The sequence below is a fragment of the Diceros bicornis genome, chromosome 9 (assembly GCF_020826845.1).
Source record: "Diceros bicornis minor isolate mBicDic1 chromosome 9, mDicBic1.mat.cur, whole genome shotgun sequence".
Classification (NCBI taxonomy): Eukaryota; Metazoa; Chordata; class Mammalia; order Perissodactyla; family Rhinocerotidae; genus Diceros; species Diceros bicornis.
Genome location: NC_080748.1, coordinates 23003161 through 23020136, shown reverse-complemented (window position 1 = coordinate 23020136; position 16976 = coordinate 23003161). Strand labels below are relative to the sequence as shown.

At 41.9% G+C, this 16976-nt stretch overlaps 1 protein-coding gene; it reads right to left on the bottom strand.

Annotated features, from left to right (window-relative positions):
* Positions 1-16976, bottom strand: part of LOC131410145 (phosphatidylinositol 3,4,5-trisphosphate 3-phosphatase TPTE2-like) — a 239512-nt gene that overhangs the window by 207861 nt on the left and 14675 nt on the right.

Sequence of the window (16976 nt, the reverse complement as noted above, 5' to 3'; positions counted from 1 at the left end):
GACCTCAAATCTTCAGATTTTAAACAAACTGGAGTAGCATTAGACAAAGGAGAGAAGAGAGGTAATGAATGTTTTCAATCAATCACTAATCAATCTTCCATTTGTTTGAAAGAAGGGGAAAAGGGAGATATTATGAAAATTAACACAACACTCTCATTTTAGAAAGAAGATAGTTGAGTCCTAAGAAACACAGCTCAGCTCTCCTTCATGGTAATAATAGTTACCATTTATTAATGCTGGTCATTACTTTGAGTATTTTCCATATAATATTTCATATAATTCTCACATAGCCAACTCTGGTGGAGATCATTATGATGCCCATTTTACAGATGAAAAAAATGAAACATGAAGGTTAAGTAAGTTACCCAGTGTCACACAGCCAGTTCATGATAGAGCTAGGATTTCCTTATACCCAGGCAGAATGAGCCCAGAGCCTGCCTTCTTACCCACTATGCCTCTGGCGTCATTTCCACATCAAGCTGTTAACCCAGGACGTATGACAACAGTGCAGAGGCAAGGATTCTACAGCAGACAGTCACTTACTGTGTGTGTGTTTTAATCTGTATTTCTGGTCCCAGCCTCCTTTCCCAAAGTTCTAACAGTCTGCATTAATTCTTATCATTACCAACTGTGGATGACAGCCCTGGTTATTACTGTAATTCGAGTTTGTGGAGAAGGCAACCAAGATTATCAAGTAGTTGGCAAAAGTAACCCACAATCTGGGAGGTCTTGTAAGATGAAGTTGCTAAGAAGAAAATAACTGGCTGATTGGAGAAGAAAGACTAGAAAAGACAAGATGACCTGGGAAAGATCAGAGTTTGTTTGGTATTATTTTGTTTTCACAGGAAGGAAAACAAAATATTATTTGGAACATTGAAATGAGAAACATGAGCATCAGAAAATTAGAAAGTTAGTGCTTCAGTATTGGAATAAGTGCAAAATTGTCCTCGATTCCAAGTTGCACGATGAAAGGACTCCTGGGATGCAGCCTGGGGATCTGGATTTGAGAAAGAGCCTTGCCATTTGTGAGCTGTTGTCTTTGACAAATTACTTAGTTAACAAGTGACATTGTTACTTTTTAACAAGTATCTGGTAGGCGTCAGCTATGTGCCTGCGTTGTTCTAAATGCTGCAGGTGCCACAGGAAAAATCACAGACCTAGTCACTCCCCTCTTGGAAGTTACGACATAGGGCAGGGGTCAGCAAACGTTTCCGCAGAGGGATCCATAGTAAATATTTTAGGCTTTGCAGGCTACACAGTCTCTATAGCAACTACTCAAGTGTGCAAAAGTGGTGCAAAAGTGGCCATAAATAATATAGAATGTGAATGTGGCTGTGTTCCAATAACATTTTATTTACAGGGCCGGCCCCGCGGCTTAGCGGTTAAGTGCGCGCGCTCCAATGCTGGTGGCCCGGGTTCGGATCCCAGGCGCGCACCGAGGCACCACTTCTCCGTCCATCCTGAGGCCAAGTCCCATATACAGCAACTAGAAGGATGTGCAGCTATGACATACAACTATCTACTGGGGCTTTGGCAGGAAAAAATAAATCAATAAAATCTTAAAAAAAAAAAAAAACATTATATTTACAAAAGTAGGTGGTAGACTAAATTTGACTAGCAGGCTGTAGTTAGCCAACCCCTAGTCTAGAGAAAGAAACAAACATTAACCAAATAATTATGCATATGGTCACATGTGCAAAGGCCCTGTGGCATAAAGGACACACATAACTTTAGTGGGATTGATAGAAGGCCAATGGGGTTGTTGGTAAGTGAGTGAGGGGAGTGTCATGTGAGTGAGGCTGGAAAGGGAGGGAGGGACAGACTAGAAGAGTCTTAGGATTTTAGTCTTTTCCAAACTAACAATTGACAGTTTTTGGATTATTTTAAGCAGGATGGTGACATGATCAGATTTGAGTTTCGAAAGATCACTCACTTTTTGTTGTGTGTATTGTAGTGTGTAGTGTATTATGTAGAATGAATCAGATTAAATTTTCTCATCTGAAACATAAGGATGAATATGCTTACCTTGTGTATCAGACAGTTCAATGTGGTGAATAAATTGTACAAGTTGCATAGAAGTGTTTTATAAAATATAATTTATTTAGAAAATTACGTAGTGATATTTTATGGGAAGCAACACCATCAGAAGATCATATTCTTCTGAACTTTCTATATGAACACAGGCAGTCTGAACTCATGAAAGACATCCTTTTGTTTATGTTAACAGGCTTCCTTCACCAGGGTAACTACTCCTTTGGGTGCTCATGAAAGAAGAGGAAGTTCTCTCACTCTCTCAGTCTTTCTCCTCTTACCCTCTCCCAAGCACGTCTGGGGTGCTGTCTGGAGCCCAGGCCTGGCTCCAAATCCATGAAAATTGGCCAAGTATAAAAGCTTCTTAAGAATGAGATGGATCCTGGGGCGTCCTCTCCTGAGAAGCAGGATAAAGAGAATTTAGTGGGTAGGTTCCTTTGTCCTGCTTTAACTTTGTTTTATGTATATGAAGCAAAGCGAGAGTCATGGCGTTATAAAGAGTTATAGAATGAGCATAGGGTGGATTAGTTCACACTGAGATTGGCTTTGATTTCACTTAGATCCCAGGATTTGGGATTCATTGTTTACTGTGGTTTTATTTGCTTCTTGAACAGCAGTGTATAACTTGCTCTTTTTCTTCAGTGTTAGATACAATTTGTATTTATCTTTGCATTCATTTTGTTTGCATTAGTTAGTAAAGGCGTTGAACAGGCTGAAATTTATCCATTTTCAAATATCATCTGATGATGCTGTGATTAAAAAGAAAAGTTGGTTTGAGCTGCACCATGTTTGGCACAGAGAGAAGTTGAGAAAAACAGAACTTAGCCATAAGTACCAACTACTACCTTGAATGCTAATGGCTATTCTGTACTACAAAGCATTTTGCTTGCATTATATTTTTAAATCCTGCGATAATTCTGAGGTAGATGCTCTTATAATCTTGTTTTATGAAGGAGAAAACTGAGTCTTGGAGAGTTAAAAAATTTGTTGGAGGTCCAGAAAGTGGTGAAGGTCATGATGATGATGATGGTGATGGTGATGCTGATGGTGATGGTGATGTACGTGTGTGTGTGTGTGTGTGTGTGTGTCCTAAGCCGTGCTCTGTACCTTATGTTGCCAAAGAAGTCATCGTGCAAGTTAGAAATAGAGAACACATTTAGCATTATCAGTTTGTAAATGAAAAAGTATACAGTTATCTGAATTGGAGAAGAAACTTTTCTCTTGCGTCAGGCCTAGCAGCACTGATATGTCGGAGGCAGTAATATCGTTTGGAAGTGCAAGTGGGAGGTCTCTTCAAGCGGGCCCTTCATTATCTTCTTAAATAAGAAGTTTCATGAGACGTTTTCGCTTCCATTTAACAGGTTAAGACATCAGCTGGGCAAGTGGCACGGTTGAAGCTGTATCACCAGTGAGATATTTAAAAGTGTTCATGGGATTACTTGGTTTTGATTTTTTAATATAATGAAAAACCTGCACTATCACAGAACAAACAGAAATGGGGCTCATATTTTACAACTTCTGATTTCATATGCTTTTGACAATTGATGAGAGCTGTAATACCAATCATTCTCTGAGATTTGTGGGGTACGTTTGCCCTTGCTGTCCTCCATCTTGCATACACTAACGAGACAACATTATTCAGTCTTTCAAGCTGTTCATTCGACTCACGAAGGTCGAATGAATTAGACGAATAACTGAGAGTGATCACCTGCAGCAGGAGCCTTCTGCAGTACTGTGCCGCTGCCTTGTACCAGCTTTCGAAAGCCACTGGCACTGTGCATCTCTTCCTAACTCCAAGCTCACTGACACCAGAGGGGTAGATCAGAAGCTGTAAAATGCTATGAATTAGGGCGTTTCCCCCCAGAGTCCTATTTCTTAAACATTTACTAGCAGACCACTAATCATTAGCCTTTGCGATTCTCTGTCACCTCTTTCTTTTTTTCTTTCTTTTTTCTTTAAGAGTTAAAGTGAAGTTAATTGGAATCTCCATCATCTAAATCTTAGAAGTTCTTCTCAATATTAATATGCAAAAGAATCTTCCTGGGGAGCTTTTGAAAACACAGATTCCTGATCCTCACCTCTAGAAGTTCTGTTACTCTAGATCTGGGATGGACTTGAGATTTTGCATCCAAATAAATTCCCAGGCTGGTGAGGATGCCAGACTGAGGCCACGCTTTGAATAGCACAGGATTTCTTTTTAGCAATTCCACGTTTTTCCTGAAAAATGTTCCTTGATGCAAGCTGTGTGCATATTTCAGAGAAAAAGGCAGAAGGGAAGATGACTTATAGGTGATGAAAGGTAGTGTTTACGCGTAGGGTTTCACTTTCGATTTTATGTTTAGTGCTTAAAATTCTTGATTGTCTAGGGAAAGAACCAGGAAGTTGCTGAGATTCCATTTTGGGGACTGTATCTCCACAGGATTGGAAGTGAATAGAAAGACGGGAGAGGGGCTGGCCCTGTGGTGTGGTGATTAAGTTTGGCCCACTCTGCTTCGGCGGCCCACGTTCAGATCCCGGGCACAGATCCTGGGTGCAGACCTACACCACTCGTCAGCAATGCTGTGGAGGCATCCCACATACGAAATAGAGGAAGATTGGCACAGATGTTAGCTCAGGGCTAATCTTCCTCAAGCAAAAAAAGAGGAAGATGGGCAATAGATGTTAGCTCTGGGAGAATCTTCCTCACCAAAAAAAAAAAAAAAGATAAAACTTTCTTTAAAAAAGAAAGAAAGAGGAGAGAATTGTTAACACTACATTCCCAAGCCCAGGGAAGGTAGTTGTTCTCATTCCACACACCTTTTGTTTTTCTGCTGGGAAGCATCTTGTCTTTCTTGCTCTGGAAACACAAAGGAGTGTTTTTTTCACTTGACATGATTAATTTTTTATTTTAAAATTGCTTTTTAAAATCATAAAGGCATCAAAAATTAGGTAAACTCAGAAGAGTATAAACCAGTCATAGTTCCACCACTCAGAATTAACCACTGTTAATATTTTAGTTAATCTTTTTCCAATATTTTTTCTATGCATATATTTTTACCAATTAGGATCATACTGTTCGTATAATTTTGCATCCTACTACTTTTTTCTTTTAACATTATACCATAATAATCTTTTCATGTTTTTGTAAATTTTGAAAAATATTCATAATATAATATTGTGTAGATATATCATGCTTTGCTTAACTATTCCTCCATTGTTGTACTTTCAGGGTGTTTTTGATTTATCACTGTTATAAATAATGCCATCAGGAGACTGGGCATAAATCTTAAGGACAAAGTATTTGCACTTGTTGCTATTGGTAGTGTCGTCATTTCTGACAGAAAAGGCAGGGTGGGGGAGAGAGAACGGTGCAAGGCAAACATTTTCTCTTTAGTTTTTTCTCACAATGGTGTGGCGGTAAGGGTACAGTAAGGTGGTACATATGAAGGAGAAAATGCGAGGCCATATGGGTCTCAGGTTAAGTGACTCTTGAGAGCAAACGGAATCTGCTCTGATGGATTGATATTTCCAGACAAGAAACTTCAAACACATCAATAAATCTATTACATTGCTGAGCATCATTCTTGACATTTCAAAGCATTTAGTGTGCCATTCACTTCATTCATTCAATGAATGAATTAGAATCTACTGTGTATCAGGAGATGGAGACAGAAAATAAAATGCCTGCTCTCAAAGCACTGGGAATCTACAGGGAAGACCCACAAGTTAACTAAAAAGTACAATTACAGGGGAGGAAGACAATTCCTCTACTCTCTGGGTCCTCTAGCTGGTCTAAGAATTAAATTGACATGAGAGAATAACAGGAGAAAATCAAAGTTTAATAACATGTATACATGAGAGAAACCCAGGAAAACTGAGTAACTCGCCAGAATGGCCCAACCCCCCACCTTAAATACCATCTTCAGCTAAAGACAAAGGAAGATGTTGGGGTAAGGGGAAGTCAGTTATGGGAGATAAAAGCATTATTATTACATATTTTTGAACATTCTATTTTGAAATATATCTTAAATATTTCTCAGAAGGATCAAATGGCAAACAGGAACTCAGTATAAATGTGTCCTAAAGTTCATGTAGCTACTAAGCACAGATCATCCTTCTGTAGTTGAGATATACATGTGACAGTTTAGAAAACTCTTAGGATTACGGGATTTTGTGGTCATAGGACCAGTGATGATGATAAGATCATCATCTAGCTCTGATTTAGTAGTTTTGCACCAAAGATCTGGTATCTCGCGCTCTCTTTTTTTAAGGTTCTAAAAGTTATCTGAGTAATCTACACAGAAATTGAAATATAATGATGTACACGCGAAATTTATATAATGTTATAAACCAATGTTACCACCATAAAAAATGAAATAAAAATTATCTGAAAGAACTTATAAAATCAGTGGCCAGATTACTTTAGGAGATAGAAACCTTCAGGAGTTAGAGTTTTATTGTACGTTCTCCTTGAAAATGTAGTTCTTGCACATATAGTAGAGCCATCATCCTGACGGATCAGAACATCCACAGAGATATTTAGAATCCTACCTAGTAAAAGAAAAAAAAATTAAAAATAAAACAAAACACTATGTAAATTGTCAAAGCAAAAACTGCACCAGACAAAGTTAGACAAGAAAGACTTTAGTTAAGAACTATTGCAGTAGAGGAGAGAGGCCGGAAGTCCCTCTGAGCCAATTCTGCTGAAACAAACGGGGGTAGGGTTTTTAAAGGCTGGAGTGAGCGAGTGGAAAAGTACTGGAGAACCTTAGGGGCTGGTCCTAGGCCATCTGTGTTTACTAATAAACTTCTTATATCTTTATGACTGGCGGTATTTTTACAACTTGGAGCAAGGTGCCCACTGAAGTTAGGCTCCTACCCTCCCACAGAGGCTGGGAGATGGGGGTGCTATCTTCTTCTTCTTTTTTTTTTTTGTGAGGAAGATCAGCCCTGAGCTAACATCCGTGCTAATCCTCCTCTTTTTGCTGAGGAAGACCAGCTCTGAGCTAACATCTATTGCCAATCCTCCTCCTTTCTTTTCCCCCCCAAAGCCCCAGTATATTGTTGTACGTCATAGTTGCACATCCTTCTAGTTGCTGTCTGTGGGACGCGGCCTCAGCATGGCCGGAGAAGCGGTGCGTCGGTGCGCGCCAGGGATCCAAACCCAGGCCGCCAGCAGCAGAGCGCGCACACTTAACCGCTAAGCCACCGCCGGCCCTGCTATCTTCTTTGATGATTACATTTCAAAAGAATAGTTCCTGGGTCCTTGAGAAGATAGTCCTGGGTTATAAAACTGGCAAAAGGCTTTAAAAAAGATTTACATCTCAAAGGGGCAGAGAAAGAATTTACAATGATAAGTGTTCTAAAGAAAATGCTCTAGGGGCCTGCCAGGTGGCGCAGCGGTTAAGTGCGCATGCTCCACTTCCCAGGCCCGAGGCTTGCAGGTTCGGATCTCTGGAGGGCACACACCCACTGCATGTCAAACCATGCTCTGGCAGCATCCAGTATACAGTAGAGGAAGATGGGCACGGATGTTAGCCCAGGGCCAGTCTTCTTCAGCAAAAAGAGGAGCATTGCCATCAGATGTTAGCTCAGGGCTGATCTTCCTCACAAAAAAAAAAAAAAGAAAGAAAGAAAGAAAATGCTCTTTTTAAAGGGAAGGATCCGTTTAACATTTGATCAAGCTGAGGGAGGGGGCAGGCCCTGTGGTGTAGCAGTTAAGCGCGTGCGCTCCACTGCTGGCTGCCCAGGTTCGGATCCCGGGCGCGGATGGCCTCACCACTTGTCAGGCCGTGCTGTGGCGGCGTCCCACATAAAGTGGAGGAAGATCAGCAGGGATGTTAGCTCAGGGCCAGTCTTCCTCAGCAAAAATGATTGGCAGGGATGTTAGCTCAGGGCTGATCTTCCTCACGCACACAAAAAAAGCTGAGGAAAATGTTAGGCTGTCTTGACCAAAATACACCTCGAGGAAAATCCTAGGCAATGGCCTGGTTGACTAGAGGGCCTCCTGATACAGCTAATAATTCCTTTCCATGTAATTTACTTAATCCTCATAACTAGTTATTATTGTATTAACAGAGGAGGAAACTAAGACTTAAGCAGGCTAAGTGCCTTGTGAGATGTCATCTGGCTCTCAAATGGAGGTGTCTCCATTAGAACATGTGGCCGATTCACTAGGGGCCTGCACCTTCAGTGCCTGCTCGGCACTGTCCCCCGTCTGTCGTCAGGCTGCCTTTGCTGAAGGTTTTCCATTCTCTCTGTCCCCTGCTTTCTGAGAATGCAGAACAAGCAGTGAGTTTTCCATCCTTAGTACTAGCCTGAGCTTATATTCTCTGATCTTTATTTGAATTATTTATTGAGGTATGAGATACGTACAATAAAGAGCACAAGTCTTAAGTGTTTGGCTTGAGAGACTAAATATATAAACAGACAGTGGCTGGACTATATATAAAAATAGAACTTTGACCCACGACCTGCCGTGGCCTGCCCAGGAACCCAACCCTTTCTCTACAATAATCAGCCCAGGAAGCCAGCCTGCAATAAGTCAGACTTGCAGGAAGCACCAGATTGTTATCTCTAGTAACAATCCAGCAAGTAAACAATCACTTCTGCGTCTACCAGCCCAAAATGGCCAGGACTTGATTATATACTGACAGCTTCCCTACTTTTTGTCCTTGCTTCCAACTTAGGACCAACCAGAGAAAGCCAAATGTGCACCCTAACCAATCACATAGGATGTCCCACGTCTAGTGGGGCCCACAGCCTCCAGTCGGGGCACACCTGGAGCCTTCCCTTTGGTTCACGCTAAAGCTTCCCCACTCCTCTGCCTGCCTTTGTGTCTCTGCCAAAACTCAACTGACAGTGGCTGACTCCCTTGCTTCAGCAAATTGAGAATAAATAGCCTTTACTTTCTCATTTGGTTGGTCGTTGTGTATTTCCATAGGCTCTCTATGTGTAATCTATGTAAGCATCCAGATCAAGATACGGAGCATTTCCAGCACCCTAATATGCTCCCTCGTCCCTTCCCAGATAACACCCAACCACCGGCAACCCCACTACCTGGAGACAGCTACTACCCTGACTTCAAACATAATAGATTAGTTTTGCTTGTTCTTGAGTGAAGTGGTACAGTATAAGTGAGATATACAGTATATACTCTTATACATGGAATCAAAAATTACAGACTCTTGTGTCTGGCTTATTTTGCCCAATATTTTGTCTGTGAGATTCATCCATATTCTGCATATGGCAGTAGGCTCATCTTTTCTCTTTCTGAGTAATATTCCTTTGTATGAACACATCACAACTTTATTCATTGTACTGTTGATGGGTTTGGGTGGCCCTTCTTTTCTTGGAGAATAAAATTGCAATGAACATTCTTGAATATGTTTTGCGCTGTAATCAGCACTCATTTCTCTCAGGTATTACTTAGAAGTTGAACACTCAGTCATAAGGTAAGTATGCCCTGGCTTTAGTAGATACTTCCAAATAGTTTTTCAAGGTGATTGTATCAATTTGCATACATGAAAGCTCCAGTTGCTCCACAACTTTGCTAAAATGTCATATTGTCAGTCTTGAATGTTTGCTATTCTGGAAGCTGTGTATTATTATCTCATTGTGGTTTTAATGTTCATTTCCCTGATATGTAACGCACATCATTCTGTTTTGGTGCTTTTAAACAGCATCATAGCACCCAAATGGCTATTTCTGCTTAGAGAGGAAATGACTATTTACAGTAACACAGATCTGTGGGCAAGAATTACATGTAGTGTTGATCTAATATTTAAATACTGTTGACCAAGCCAAAGTTGGGAAATAAACAACCAAGTCACCTCACCTGTTTTATTTACTAAAATTCATTTCCACTTCCAATGCTATCTAAGTGGGGCTAGTGATTGGGAATATTCTCCCCTCCTTTCTGGCCTCACACGAGTTACAAATCTTGCCTGGAGTGTTTACCCCTAATCCTAAAGGGTGTTCAAGTCTCCGCTGGTGCTCTGTGCTGTGTTTAAGCACCAGGAACAAAGCCCCAGAGGTGCACCTCTACAAGCAAAGCTTGGTTTTGCCTCACTGCCTAAGTCAATAAAGGTAGACATGAATTACTGTCAGTTTGTGGAATTTGTGGGTACCACCTTACTCAAGGAGAGAGAAAATGATGATGGTGACAACACTAACCAGGAAGTTTTCTGTCTGCAAAATGAAGAATTGGCCTTCGTTATCTTTAAAGTCCTTCCGACTGAGGTCCCAGAGTCCTTCTCCCAGTGTCAGCAGCGCTGGGCCTCGGGTTCCGTGCCTGATGGCTCTACCTTTCTCTTTGCAGACTGAAGGAAAGATGTTGACTAAACATTCTCCTGTTCTTTGTCACAGCCACATACAGGAGGGAATCTCCACTTATATCACCAGCTGTACACATCCTAGAAGGAAGCACAGCAGAGCCCTGATTCTATTATTACACCTGTCCCTATGGTCTAGACTTGAAGCGCTAGACTTGAACTCTTGATGGGACTTTCCCCATCTTATTCTCCTTTGTATCCTCAGCTCCAGCACAGTGCCTGGTGTATAACTGGTAAAATATTTGTTAAATGGATGAATAATAAATCTTGGTCAATTTGTTGGAGGTGGCAAAATCCAGTTCTCTACCAGGAAGTAAGCACATGATGATGGCTTTATGGTATCATGACAGTTACCCACAGAAAATGCACATCCATGGATTTGGATAAAGCAGGAGATGATTAAATGTGCTCAGCGCTTAGTGGCTAACAGAGAGGTTGTGTGGCTCCTTTTCCTTCCATTATCCCCTTAGTCTCAGGGAAGGTTCTGGCAGGAGCCTTGTGTAGGCTGAAGGAAAGGTGGTATGGAAGATTTCTGAAGATCCTTTGTAATACAATCCCTGCATATCCTTTCAGTCAGAATTGTCATCCTCAAATCCACTTCTCAGCACAGCATCCTGGTTTTGACTGTGGGAGGGGGTGGGATGGGGGGAAGGCTGGCTGAAAGATTTGCTCTGCTGGAAGCCGTAAAAGCAGGCTTTGTGCTCCCCCCGGAGCCCTGCAGGGAGGCTGACAACAGCGCCTTAGGCGGCGGCTAATGACATCCCACAGGCTCCACAAGTCTCCCAGCAGCAGAGGCCTGGGTAATTCTATGCTCAGGTGTAAATCTTGGAAGACTAATCGCGTCCTCATCTCTTGTCTCAGCACATTTAGTACCTAACAGACCCCACTCCCATTAAGGATGCAAGGGCTTGACGGGACTCCCGAGGAGCTCCTGTAGGTCAGGGCCATTTTCTCTGTGACAAACACTTGCTTATGCAGCTTGCTGTTAAGGCTGTAGCTACTCTGGAAATACCTAGGGCTGGCTCCGGGCCTAAAGTGTAGCTGGTGTCCTTGTTGGAGTCCCAGCTGCCTGTGTGTCCTGCATTGTTAAAGTCACAGCCTGGAGCACCCCAAGGTTCCCGAATACCACATACTGCAGTGTCAGCAGGGAGGGAACACCAAAGGTGGCAGGAACTGTGCTGCCTTCTCAATGCTTTTGTCAAGATTCCAGGAAAGTGCAAGTTGTCCCAGAGAGGCGTGTAGAAGCACAGTATTGCAGCCTTGTTTGTAAAGGTAAAAATTGCAAGTAACCTTAATGTTGATCAATAGGAGAATGGCTAAGTAAATTGAGACACAGGTTTAGGATGGAATAGTAGGCAACAATTAAGAAGAATGAGGTAGATCTGTATGTAATGACATGGAAATATCTCCAAGATATATTCAGTTAAGGAAAAAAAGTAGAAACAGATACAGTGTGATGTTGTTTCTCACAAAATCTACAAATCTAAACCAAGAGTTTTCTAATTGTACATACATGTAGATTTCATGTATGTAAATACGTAGGAATGGCTCTATAAGGAAATATAGATAACTATTCATAATACATTGATAACTATGAGACCTTCTAGATAAAAGTGAATTGAGAGGAGAGTCAAGGGGACTTTAGTTTTATCTGCATTGCTTGGACAGATATTTTTTTCACAATGAGAATGTATATATAGGTTGTATCATTAACAATAATAAAAAAGCACTAATGGGGGCCGGCCCTGTGGCTTAGCAGTTAAGTATGCGCGCTCCGCTACTTGGCGGCCCGGGTTTGGATCTCAGGGCGCATACTAACCCACTGCTTGTCCGGCCATGCTGAGGCGGCGTCCCACATACAGCAACTGAAAGGATGTGCAACTATGGCATACAACTATCTACTGGGGCTTTGGGGAGAAAAGAGGGGAAAAAGAGGAGGAGGATTGGCAATAGATGTTAGCTCAGGGCCGGTCTTCCTCAGCAAAAAGAGGAGGATTGGCATGGATGTTAGCTCAGGGCTGATCTTCCTCACACACACAAAAAAAGGCACTAATAAATAAAATACAACAAAGAGTCTATGAGAATGCACAAAACGTCTTCTTACCCTGCAAAGTGATAGTTTGATCCACTTCAATGTGGCCCAAGGGTTTGGAAAGTGATATTTTAGGAATTTAAACTTTGGCACATGCAGGAGGCCAGCCTGGTGGTGCAGCAGTTAAGTGCGAACGCTCGGCTGCAGCAGCCCGGGGTTCACAGGTTCGGATCCTGGGCGTGCACCAATGCACTTGTCAAGCCATGTTGTGGCACCGTCCCATATAAAGTAGAGGAAGTTGGGCACGGATGTTAGCCCAGGGCCAATCTTCCTCAGCAAAAAAAAAAAAAAAAAAAAAGGAGGATTGGCATCGGATGTTAGCGCAGGGCTAGTCTTCCTCACAAAAATCTATCAATCAATCAATCAATCAATAAACAAACTTTGGCATATGCAGACAAGCCCTTATTGTTGTTGAGTATATCTTGATGTGTATTTAGAGCCTATACAAGGACATTTGCACCCAAAAGTTTTTACTGCTAAATATGTATCTAAAACTTAGATACTTTTTATCTATCAGAATGTCACAATTGAGAAGACTGGAAATGTCTAGTGAGGACAGGGCATGTGGCAATAGGCATAGTGTCATGGTGTGCTGTTGATGAGAGGGCAGATTGGTACAAACTCTTTGAAGGGCATTTACCATCTATCAAAATTGTAAATACTAATCCCTTTGACCTGACACTTCCACTGCTAAGAATTTATCCTATACAAGTGCACAAAAACACACATTAAAAAGCATTCATCACAGCATTTTTTGTAAGAGCAAGGTCCTAGAATCTTCTTAAATATTCAAAAATATATGGCTTGGGCACCAACCAGTCAGTATCAGTAAAATGGGTAAGTGAGGATGGATTTGAGGTGGTATCCGTTAGACTTAGTGACTTCTGGGGTTGGATGGGGGGAAGCAGTGATGACCTTGCGTCTCTAACCTAGACGACAGCGTGGACAGTTAAGGCATTAACTGAGACAGAGATAGCACAAGGTGTTTGTGGGATATTCTGGGTGGAGATGTCTAGTAAATATAATTAGTTCTAGTGCATGTGTGGAGAATGTGAATCAATTGGAGGAAGTCTAGAGGGGAGGATGGGGTGGTTGTCAAGGAGAGGAGAACAAAAAGGAACGAGGATTAAAAAGAAGATGAAATAGTGAATATAAAGAATTCTAAAGTAAAAGGGTCAGCCAGACCTGTATGTTTCACAAACAGGAATTCTAAGACATGAGACTTGATTTGAACTTGGTCCCATCTTATTGCAAGGCAATATTCATTAGGCCAACATGTCCCTGTAACCATGATATGTGATTAGGAGAAAGACATCTAAGGTAATGAGCCAATGTAACAAAATTCCATGAAAAGTCAGAAACGTAAAATATCGACGTCTGACAAGTCTCTGTAATATCCATCAATCTGTGAAATGGAATTACAGTAGTATACATTTACTAATATAGATATTAATGTACGGGCCAGGAGCCAAAACAAAATAATCTCATTTAATTGTCATCGAACACTTCAAGGTAGGTAATTTCTACTCCCCTCCTACAGATGAAGAAATGGAGGCTCAGAAGCATTGAGTGGCTTACCTAAGGCCACAGCATTGGTAAGTAAGAGAGCTCTCATAGAAACTCATAACTAAAGACGCTTCAAAATGTTTTTCCTTGTGCCACATTGTCTCCCTCTGGGGATAATAGTACTTACCTATCTACCTCAGAGCTTGCCTTGAATTTCACCTGGAGAATTCTCCAGGCCCAGGGATCTGCCTTTTAAAATGGCACCTTGATGATTCTGATGTGAGTAGTCAACGGATCACACTCTGAGTAACACTGTTTTATGTGTTTTAAGAATAATAAATCATGACATGTAATGGTAATTATTATTGTCGATTGCTATGAGACTTTTCTTGGAAGGGACAAGTCGATTTTAATCTAAAACCCCGAATGAATGTTGTTTGTGTGTGTGTGTGCGTTCCTGCATTCATGGGTGTGCAAAGATTTAGGTTGCTTCCTCAGTCCCCTCAGGCTTGGCCAGCCTTCTGGGTAGTTTCCTCACCCACACAACTGGATGTCTGTTGTAAGAGCCACATCAGTGACAGGCTGCTTCCCTCTCACTTCCTAGGCATCAACAGTAAACGTCTTGGCGTGTGTGGCTGGATCCTCTATTCCCTTTCTTTGCTGTTGATGATCATTACCTTCCCTGTCTCCATATGGATGTGCTTGAAGGTAATACCCTGGGAAATAAATTGGCCTCTCTATAGGAGCTGATGAGCCATTAAGACTAAATGCTCTCCCTTCATCTCTTAGATCATTAAGGAGTATGAACGTGCTGTTGTATTCCGACTGGGACGCATCCAAGCTGACAAAGCCAAAGGGCCAAGTAGGACTGCCCTGACAAGGATCATGGGCACCTATTACCACCACTCCTGCCACCAATATTTTCCCTGGCAGTGCCTATTGAGAGGCAGTGAAAACTCACAGGGAGCTGGAGCCCTAGCCTTTCTGTAATTGAATGATGTTGTCCTCTTATGCAAGTTAATGGGAGTGACCACCAGACCACTATTGGAGGCTTAGGAAATCTGGACCTGCTTCCTAACACTCCCTCTGAGAGTTTCAGTGAACATGAGCAAAGAGTGGCTCTGGTTACACTAGCTGGACGTCACTTATTACCTGGGCCACTAAGAGAACAACGGAAGAACGAGAGGCGGGAGGAAATGGCAGAGGGAGATGATTACATTACTCAGGGAGAGTATTCCAGGAGCTGGTTGTTCATTCTCACTCTTTGAAAAGACCTACTGGAAAAGTAAAAGGTAATTTCCTCTCCTGGCAAGTAGATTAATAGAAACAGACCTGGAAGCCATTGTACAACTCTTTTTGTCAAATGTAGTGTTTATTTCTGTTCTTTCTCCACAAACTTAGAATAAAAATGTCCCAAACTGTTCATGTTATAAAAGGATGAGATTTTTTTTGGGGGGGGGAGTATCAGGCACTAAAACTCCCTAGAACTAAGGTACTGATTTAATACTCATAACTTGCGGGTATATATTTAGCTAAACTATGTGAAATTCCTAATATTTGTTTTGTTTTGTTTTTAATTAATTAATTTTGTTTGTGTGAGGAAGATCAGCCCTGAGCTAACATCCATGCCAATCCTCCTCTTTTTGCTGAGGAAGACTGGCCCTGGGCTAACATCTGTGCCCATCTTCCTCCACTTTATGTGGTACGCCGCCACAGCATGGCGGGACAAGCGGTGCGTCGGTGCACGCCAGGGATCTGAACCACCGGCCGCCAGCAGCGGAGCGCGCACACTTAAGGGCTACGCCACGGGCTGGCCCCTACTCTTTGTTTTTGACTGACAAAAATGGCAATTTCACATGATAAATTCTGATATTCTTGAAAAGAGAGGCTATCAAAAACAGCATCTTAGAAGATACATGGAAAACAACGATTATTAGCTATGCTTCTCTGATAACATTTGTTTTCTGCCCCTTAGTGTGAAGTATTTGAGTAAAATCATTCTCCCGCCCACGGGACGGTAAGATCTCCAGGAGCAGGAACTCTTACTCACTGTGACTCTGTGTGTGCTGCCCTTGGCCATGCACTGGGGCAGGCACTCAGATACCTGTTACATTAAAAAAACTAGTGAGAGGGCCGCCCGTGGCTTAGCGGTCAAGTGCGCACGCTCTGCTACTGGAGGCCCAGGTTCGGATCCCGGGCGCGCACCGACGCACCGCTTCTCCGGCCATGCTGAGGCCGAGTCCCACATACAGCAACTAGAAGGATGTGCAGCTATGACATACAACTATCTACGGGAGCTTTGGGGGGTGGGGAAAGGAGGAGGATTGGCAATAGATGTTAGCTCAGGTCTGATCTTCCTCACACACACACACAAAAATAAGTGAGAAACTTCAAAGGAGAAGCTTGTGAAGGAGGCTTGGCCATTTCAAGTATTATAATCCTACTTGTCTAATTTCATAAAGAATCTAAGAGAAAGAAGGCAGAAGGGACTTATTATGGATGCTCTTATGAGTTTGTCAAAACAGAAGTATAAGAATCATCCAACTGAGGTATAACAGACCAAGGTTAACTCCTTCCTAGTCATGTTGCATATGGTGCGGCTAAGACTGTAAATGAGAATAAAATTGGATTTGAGAGAGGTAGAAGAGCTATAACTTGGAGGACTCTAGAGAAAAATGTATCTCTTTTAAATGAATTTTCCCAGAAGATTTCACCACTAAATGTCCCAGGATAACTGCTCTCGTCATACATGTCTCTGGGGCTAATGAGTTACCTCAGAATGTCATAAGAGCCGGAGGGAAACAAGCCAAATTGCTAATGGAAAACCTCTCCACTTTTGTAAATTGTAAATTATCCTTTAATAATAAAAGTATTAATAATAAGAGCTGGCACTTCTTGAGCACTTAATACATACCTGGCATGGTGTTAAGTGCTTTATTTCATTATCATGTTGAATCATGCTTAATCTTCACCACCATCTTACATATATATTAGGCAACTGAAGCTCAGAAAAGTTAGGTGAATGTTCCCAGGTC